Raw genomic sequence first — 8,864 nt, 5'->3', positions numbered from 1 at the left:
TGGAGTTAATATCACTATTACATGCCTATCACTATTGCTGCTTATTTTCTGAAACAGCGATCCCCTCGGGCTAATCGGGAAATGTTGTTTACAGGGCCCTCGGATGCCCCTTTGTAGCTGAGTGGGTGGAGAAGCATCTGAATGTTTGGCAGGGCCGCACCTCTGAGAGCGGGCACCGTTCATTGGATAATTACTCTGTTGTCTTCTCACCTCGGGAGAAAACGCAAGACGCCCTTTTTCCAAATCTGGCCTGTCATGCTAGCAACACTTGTATTTTTAGAAGCTGTTTTCCCTAATGGTTTCACAACCTCTAATCTGCCACTCTCCAGATGAATATAAATTAAAACACAACAATGCACAATGAAGAAATACTTTCTCCCACCCCAGTCTCCAGCTCTCTGAACCCAGGGCCAGGAGTGGGTGGGACCCCGGATTTATCTCCAAAGCAACAGGGAGAGGGAGGCAGCAGGAGGAGCCGTACCTGTTCCTTCGGGCTCTGAGGAATGGCTGCCAACCAGTGATTAGGGAGGGGAAAGGCACTTGTGAGAACTCCAGGTTTCAGAGCCCGGAGCTGGGCAGTGAGAGGGCTATAATTACAGGCAGGTGAAGCCTGACCTGACCGCAGCTCGCCTGCTAAGGAGGGAGAGATCCGGTGAAATAGCTGGGAAGAAACGGAGTTCACAGGGGATCGGATTTCTAGATTGCAGCCCCGAAGTCATTCTCAAATTTATCCCCTAAAATCTAGAGGTGAAGGAACAAAGGAGCCCGTTAAGAACCGGGAAAGGGAACCCTGCCAGGAGGGAGGGCCGCCCAGTCCTTTGCTCCTGACAGCATGGCCACACGAGGACAGACATCCTGTCTGCACAGCCCAAGAAGCCCCAAAGCTGGAAGCTTAGACGCTGACAATGCCCTCCCACCAAGCCCAGGAGAGAAACAACAGTGGCCTGACGCAGCAAGGCACTGCCTCGCGTGGTGGAGCATGAGGGTTTGAGCCACACAGTCACGGTCCCAATCCTGACTCTACCGCCTCCTACTAGCTGTGTCGTCTTGGGCAAGTCGCTCAACTTCTCTGAGCCTCAGTTTTCTGGCCTGTAAAGTGGGAGTAATTTTACTGCTATCTTGGTTGTGAGGATTAAGAGACAAAAGGAATGTGGGGTGCCTGGCAGATGACCTGGCACATAAGAGGTGCCAGGGTTAGTTTAGTCTGTTCCTCTCTACCCCACCCCCACGGGCCAGCAAGCAAATTCCTAAGTGATATCTCTGCTAAGGACTGGTTACAGTTCTGTAACCGGACGTTAGGCAGCAGCAGCTCCACAGTTGTACGCCCTTTGGCCAGTCATTCGGGGACAAGAATCAGGGATTCAGGCTTTAGTGGGAACCCACTGTTGCCTGACCAGGGACACACAGGCCCCTTCCGCTGGGACTGACCACAGACGGTCATCATGGAGGGCTGGGTGGTGCAGGACTGTACCCCAGTGAGAGCTCAGTGGTCCCAGAAAGGCCGCCTGCCACATGATTCCAGGGCGACCCTCCGGGTGCCCGCAGACCCGAGGCTGGGAGGCCTCCGTGCCCACATTCTCACGCATGACCTGAAGCTGGGAGCCTGCTCTGTGGCTGCATTGCTGACCCAGTTGGATATCTTGGCTCGGTCCCAGCAAGCCACAGAGCTCCCATTGTCCAGAGAGAGACTGTGTGTGCCAAGTTCAGAGGTAACACCCAGATTCTGGCAGCAGGGGAAGCTCCCCAACCCTTCCTCCCAGAAGCACAACCACCCTCACCCACATGGTGGGCCCACTTGGCGCTCAGTTCTTGCAAGATCCCCCAGTCTGTCTGCTCAGCTTTGTGAAGGGCGGGGGAGGGGCGGTCAGGCATGTGTGTGAAACCTAAACTGTGCTCTCTGCTCATGACCGGGGAGGCTTTCTAGGCATTACTATTATATAGCTGTAACATACTAATATTACTATAATTAACTAGTACTGCTGGAGTTAATATCACTATTACATGTCTATAATAAAACATAATATAGCTGTCATAGCTAACCTTTAGTCTTACTGTGTGGCAGGTCTGTGTTAAGCATTATCTCACTCTAAATGTGTGAGGTAGGAACTTCCATTGCATCCCATTTTAGAGATGAGGACAATCCAGAGAGGCTAGATTACTTGCCCAAGACCACGCACAGCCAGAAGGGCCCAAATTCCCACTCAGACAGTCTGACCTCCACCCTCTGCCACGCACTGTGTTTGTGCGGGCACCCGGACCTGCAAGCTGACTGTGCTGGGGTCCACCAATGTCTTTCTCCTCATCTTTACTGGGCGCCCGAAGTCCTCTATTTGTGTTCCTTTGTTTTCAAGCTTTCTACCCTTCTTAAGTGCAAATACTCTTTGGATGGGCTCAAAATCCACACTCAGACACCTTAGTAAGACTTATTTATGAGGCCTTTTCCTCCAGACAGCTAGCTGTGAGCAGGAACGAGGGGCCCTTTGCAGTCTGCAGAACCACATCAAAGTTTATTTTTCATTTTTCCCCCTCGGGTGCCTTTCATTTTTTATGCTTTTCCATTCTCCCAATGATTCAGAACTTTCACGTTGGCATAAAGAAAACAGATTCAATAAATAAACTCATTCTTACCATCTCCCCCACCACCACCGCGATACCCCACATCCTCTTCAGACCCAAAGCATCCCTCAACCTCATCCGAGATGTTTTTGGAAAATAAAATTCACATGATTAGGAAGCTCACGTGAATAGCAAGGCAAGGAGGTCCTCTCTGCTGTCCAGTTCCTCCCCGATGCGCCCCCGCAGCCTGCTTTCTATCTGCTTGTTTGGATAAGCACCTGGGGTTGTGGGATCCAGCGTATCATTGTGAGCTGCTCAAGTTCAATTCTGCAAAAATTATGTCACAAAACTGGGGCATCATGAGGAACAAAGGAAAATAGACAAGCAATAAAGACTCCACATATATTGGACCCATATTTGAGTCTTGCCCAATATGTGTACATTAGGCGCTATGGTTCTGAATTTAAAAATATATATGGCCACATATAAATGGCTCACTGTAAACATAAAAAAGGATGCTTCTTAAGTAGTGACTTCATCTCCCAGGGGCACCTTCCTTGTAAGATGTCTGTGGAGATGGTCACGGTTAACCAAAAGGGATGAATCCCCTGCAGTAGGTTTTATTCCCTGGAACAGTCCAGGATAGCGGATACACCAATAATCTATTGCTGTGGAGCAAATTACCTCCAAATCTAGCATCTATAAAACAACAAACATTTACTATCTCAACTTACTTAGGGTCAGACATCTGGTAGCAGCCTCGCTGGGGGTTCTAACTCAGGGTCTTTTAGGAGGTTGCAAGTCAGCAGGGGCTTCCGTCACCTCAAGACTCAACTGGGGCTGGAGAATCACTTATGAGGGTGCTTGGCAGGCTCCGTTCCCTGCCATGGGGGCCTCTCCATAGAGCCAGTCAAGACATGGTGGCCGTCTCCCCCCCAAGAGAGAGATCAGGGAGAGGGAGAGACCATACAAGAAGAGGCCCAGTCCTTTACACTCTAATCCCAGCAGTGACATGCCGTCACTTCCACTGTGTGTTATTGTTCACACGGACCCACCCTGGTGCCATGTGGGAGGGGACCCCACAAGGATGTGAATGCTAGGAGGTGGGGACCTTCGGGGCCTTCCCGGAGGCTGCCTTCCCCAGGAGGGTACAGAGCAGAAGGAGGCCCACAGGTGGAGGTATCAGGTTATCACCATACGCCCTTGGGGAGGTCAGTTAACCTCACTCGGCCTCAGCTTTCACTTATAGAAAATGAGGACAAAAGAGTTGCCAGGGATCAGCACTGTCCATGAAGGCACATGAACAAAGGGAAGGCAGCGTGATTTCCATCGTTGTTAGCAGTAGCTGCGGCACGCATTCCGGGGCTGCTGCTCTGGTGAGCTTCAGGCCTGGCCCACGTGTAAGTCACTGCCAGGGAGCGTTTCAGATCGCCAACACCCAACGTCAGACAATGAAGTGCCGCAAGGCACGGCTTGGGCAGGACCGCCGTAATGACCTGTGAGAGCTGATGGATAATTAGCCTCTCACCTGAATGCAGACAGGGTGCCTGCAGTTCTTGCTGCTCGCTGCTTGGAAATGACCTGTCCCCCTATTTACATGTCCTCCCTCATCCAACTTACTTGGCCACCCTGCCTTTTCTGTGTCATAGGAAAGATGAAAGCAAGCATCAGCCCAGCACTCTCTGAATTTATAGGACACCACCCAGGGCTGGTGTCCTCAATCCCAGCTGACATCACCCACCCCTCCACCCCTCCCTGCCCCATGCCTGTCCTAAGGGCTCTCAATACAAGATCTGGTTTAACTCTGGACAGTTAGGATGCAGAGATCTTTCTCACTAGGAAATGCTTGTTTCTAGAACCCCCACAGCGCTGACCAGATAACAGTAGCCCTGGGTGGGAGTCAAGAAACTAGAGTGCTGCCTAGCCGATTTGGCTCGGTGGATAGAGCGTCGGCCTGCAGACTGAAGGGTCCCAGGTTCGATTCTGGTCAAGGGCACATGCCAGGGTTGTGGGCTCGATCCCCAGTGGGGGGCGTGCAGGAGGCAGCCAATCAATGATTCTCTCTCATCATTGATGTTTCTATCTCTCTCTCCCTCTTCCTTCCTCTCTGAAATCAATAAAAATATTTTAAAAAAGAAAAAGATACTAGAGTGCTAATCCTGGCTCTGATCCTTGCCATAGTGTGGCCGCGGGCAGGTCACTACACTGCTCTGAGCAATTTAGATCTGGCTGTCCAGGACTCGATCATTCTTCCAGTACTTCCGAGCCTTCTCCAAAGCCCCACCCCACCGCCCCCCCCCCCCCAACACACACACCAGAAACAAAGCACATGCAACCTTCTGAGGCACCCCTCATAGTCCTATTTCTCCCCTGTGGGGTTTTCTTCCCTCCTGAGCACTGGCAGGACTCACCCGTGTGTGTCACACGCTGGGTGTGGCACCATCATGGCTTTGTGCTGGGTAGTCTGCCTCATCCTCACGGCCACCATAGCTACCCCTTACTGAGCGCTCACTGCGTGCCAGGCGCTGTTCTGCCTCATTGAATCTTCACCACAGCCCTGAGGTCCCAACTATCATCATCTCCATCTTACAGATGAGGAAAGTGGCCCTCAGAGAAGGTAAGCAAGGTATTGGGAGTCACCAGCCTGTGTGAGACGGAGCCAGGATGCAAACACAGGCAGCCTGGGACCGGGGAGGGCTCTCGAGACCTCTCTCTCCATAGAGAATGTCCACTTCTTGATCTCAGGCCCTGTCTCTTTTACACACAGTCAGCGTCTGCGAGTGTTTGCTGATGGAGGCCAGGCTCTGTGCTGGGCACTTTGTATGGTGAAGCATAGACCCTACCCCTCCCTGTCCAGAGCATATGGCCCAATATGTTACACAGACAACTCCAAACTTTTCAGACTCATGGGATTGAGATGGAAATCTTTCCCAGCTCTCATTTTGCAAATAAGAAAAGAGATGCCTGAAGAGAGAAGAGAGTTGCTGCTGCTCACAGCTCACTGCGGCAGCGCGGGGGCAGGTCTGTCCGGTCAGGCGGCCAGTCTAGGGCAGGGTCCCCCGTGGGCAGCTGGGGTGATTTTGCCCCTAACCCTCCGGAACATTTGGCACTGCCTGGGGACATTTTTGGTTGTTACACCTGGGGAAGAGGGAAACTGCTCAACACCCTACGGTGCACCAGATGGTCACCCCAGCAAAGAATTATCTGGTCTCAGATGCCCATCGTTCTGAGGCTGAGAAAGCTTCTCTATGGAACCCACCGATTCCCTGTGAGGCTCTGACTCCTGTTTCTTCACTGGTGTTCGCCTACAGTTGGACACCTTGCCTTATTCAACCTCAGTTCCAGTGCCCAACAAAGCGCTTGGCGTGGAGTGAGAGCTCGCCGCATGAGAGAGGGAGGAAGGGAGAGGGTGACAGAAAAGGATAGCAGGCTTGCCCGCTGGACAAAGAAAGCCAAACACTATAAATCAAGACTTCGGTTCATAAAACAGAAGACTATTGACTGTTTGAAATCAATTTTTGCACATCTTTCCAGAGAGAAGGCTAACTCTGAATCCCTCCATTACGTTTCAGCATAAATTAAACCCATACTAGCCAAGTGCATTAAGGAGCGGCCCGGCCCTGCTGCAGAAATCTCCCCGTTAGAGTGAGTCCTGATTGATGGGTGTGATGGAGCCCGTGAGGAACAAATGCACTGCCCTTTTAAAAAATAACCGGCTCCTTCGAGGTGTCCGCTGGGAAAATTGCAGTCGTTACAGCTGCCACCGGGGAGGACATAACAGACAGCTCTCATTCCAAGGCAGCCGGGCCGCGGAGGAGGCCTGGCCAGTGGGCTGTAAATCCAAATCGGCCACCGGCCAAATGACCAATGGCTCCCCTGTCAGAGCTGGCAGGTGACGCTCCACTCCCCCACCCCGCCCGCCGCAGTGTTCAGATTGAGCAAGCACAATCTGTCAGCAGCCGCTAATTCTCAGGACTGGATGGGGAAGGGGGGGTCAGCTGTGGCTACTGGGCAAGGAGAAGGGGTCTCTGAGCCCAGAGACCTTGGGAAATGCAGCTCCTGCCCTTTGTGGCAAATAAGCCTCCGTGACCAACTAGAGCAATGGTTCTCAACCTTCTGGCCCTTGTGACCCAACCATAAAATTATTTTCGTTGCTACTTCATAACTGTAATGTTGCTACTGTTATGAATCGTAATGTAAATATCTGATATGCAGGATGGTCTTAGGCGACCCCTGTGAAAGGGTCGTTCGACCACCAAAGGGGTCTCGACCCACAGATTGAGAACCGCTGAACTAGAGGATGGTGTTTCTCTGTATTCTCATCCAGGCAGGGTGAGCACCCAGAACATACCTGGGCACCATCCGATGGAAACCCCTGGTCCGTGCCTCCCTCCCTTGCTCTGCAAATCTCCCCAGCGCCCAAGTGCGAGGAGCCCTCCCCTTCTTCTCCTTTTGTGCGCCTCTTCCCAAACCCAAACGAGGGCTCCCACCGGACACCTTTCCCAGGCTCCTCAGCAGGGCGGCACTCTCCCCACTGCACACCCCAACTGCACAGGTGCTCCCTGCACACCCCTGGCAGGCAGTACCCCAGCCCTGCCTGGCTGCCATCTTTGTTCTGCCACCACCTGCAGTGCCGTCACCACCCACCAGCTCCTCTACTGTGCTGACCTGCCATGGAGCCGATGGAGCTTAGGTTTCAAGACACCTCATCTGTACAAGCCCCTTCCAAAGCCACCCACCTAACTGTGTGTTAGAGAGGACCCCACCTTGTGTCTGTCATTCAGTCCCCACAGAGCCTGGCTCTTCCCGCCTGCAGTGACCTACCTCCACGGAGCCCTGATGCCTTGCACGTAACAGGTGCTTAGTTCGGCCTGGAATGGATCCCGACTATGGTTACAATTGACTAGGAATCAGTGGGTGGCAGCACAGGGAGGAGTTGTGTGTCCCTCCACCAGGTTTAGTAATTCTCCTCTCATGGACAAAAAGGAACCAATGGTGTCCTCTATCAGCTAGTCCAGTGGTTCTCAAACTCCATCTCTTGTTACTCAGCCATGCCCTTGTTTTATGCACTGTCTGCATATCTACTTTATAGCAAAAAGAGTGAGATTTTTGGTTCCCCCTCGAGAACCAGTTTTCAGCCCCTTGGGGACCATGTCACCCCTGTTGAGACTGCATGGACTCAACGTGGTTCTCAAAGTATGAGACTCCCATCAGGAGCAGCAGCACCTGGGAATTTGATAGAAATGCAGATCCCCAGTCCTTCCTGGAACCTACTGAACCAACCAGACACTCTGGGGTGGGCCCAGTGGCTGTGTTTTAAAAAGAGCTCCAGGAGATTCTGGTCTCTCCAGGAAGCTTCCACTTCTCATCGAGGCCCCGGATCTGGCTGCCTAGCCCACCAGCCACCCTGGCCACCCAGGCTCCAAAGCTGTCTTCCTGTTGGTGGATTAATTGTCACAGCTGCATGGCTTTGGCCCAAGAAGGATGGGTAACGCATGGTCAATTATGCTCTGGGGTGAATACGATGTGTGTCATGAAAGGTCTTCTAGGCATCAGCACTTCTCAACTGAGGTGGATGTCAGGGTCGTGATCAGGGAGGTCTGATTCGGTACCAGAGACACAGAAGCAGGATCCCGCGGGAGGTGGGAGAGGAGAGCATTACAGAGACAAGGTGGTTGGACCATAGGGACCAGGCAAGGGGTCGGCTCTGGTTCTAAACCCTAGATCTCCCAACAGTCTCTCAGGCAGTGAAGAAGAGTGGAAGGAGTGTGGGTTTGGGGATCAGTTCTCCCTCATGCAAATTGTGGCGAGTTTCCTCCTATATACAATGGGGAGATGGTGTCTATGTCATTGATTGTGGTTGAGTGAAATGTAAGCACTAGCAGATGGTGGTATTGATGATGCTAGGATGGGGGACTCTTCTAGTCCCTTCGCCATTGTGCTTGCTCTCCTCTGGACATGCTCTGGCGGTCCCATGCTGCTCTTAGATGGAGTGTGATGCCCATTGTCACTTAACCAGCACAGACTTGAACAGGACTGTCACCTCCCTTTTCCAAAACACAAGCTTCCAACGATGCAGTCTAAGATCACATGAGGGTTGGTAGGAGAGACTGTATAGTATTTCCTCCTGTTGAAAATTAGAATCAAGTAAACCCGTGGGTCTTTCCACATGTGCTGCTGTGAAGCCACAGCTCACCATCCTTTCCTGAAGCAGTTGGGCTTAGGTTCCAAGGGTAACCCTGTTAAATGTATCTTTTGTTTCAGTTTCTCTCTCTCTCTCTCTCTCTCTCTCTCTCTCTCTCTCTCTC

The 8,864-nt window shown here is 52.1% G+C and overlaps 1 protein-coding gene and 1 pseudogene across 1 annotated transcript in view; one reads left to right on the top strand and one right to left on the bottom strand.

Annotated features, from left to right (window-relative positions):
- The window catches only part of LIPC (lipase, hepatic), a 132,379-nt gene that overhangs the window by 56,879 nt on the left and 66,636 nt on the right, over positions 1-8,864 (top strand). The gene's annotated exons all lie outside the window — the stretch shown is intronic.
- LOC106724266 overlaps positions 8,568-8,864 on the bottom strand; it is a 16,697-nt pseudogene continuing 16,400 nt past the window's right edge.

This window comes from Myotis brandtii, unplaced genomic scaffold (genome assembly GCF_000412655.1).
Source record: "Myotis brandtii unplaced genomic scaffold, ASM41265v1 scaffold781, whole genome shotgun sequence".
Taxonomy (NCBI): domain Eukaryota; kingdom Metazoa; phylum Chordata; class Mammalia; order Chiroptera; family Vespertilionidae; genus Myotis; species Myotis brandtii.
The sequence above is the reverse complement of the archived record's forward strand: the minus strand, read 5'-3'. Positions and strand labels throughout refer to the sequence as shown.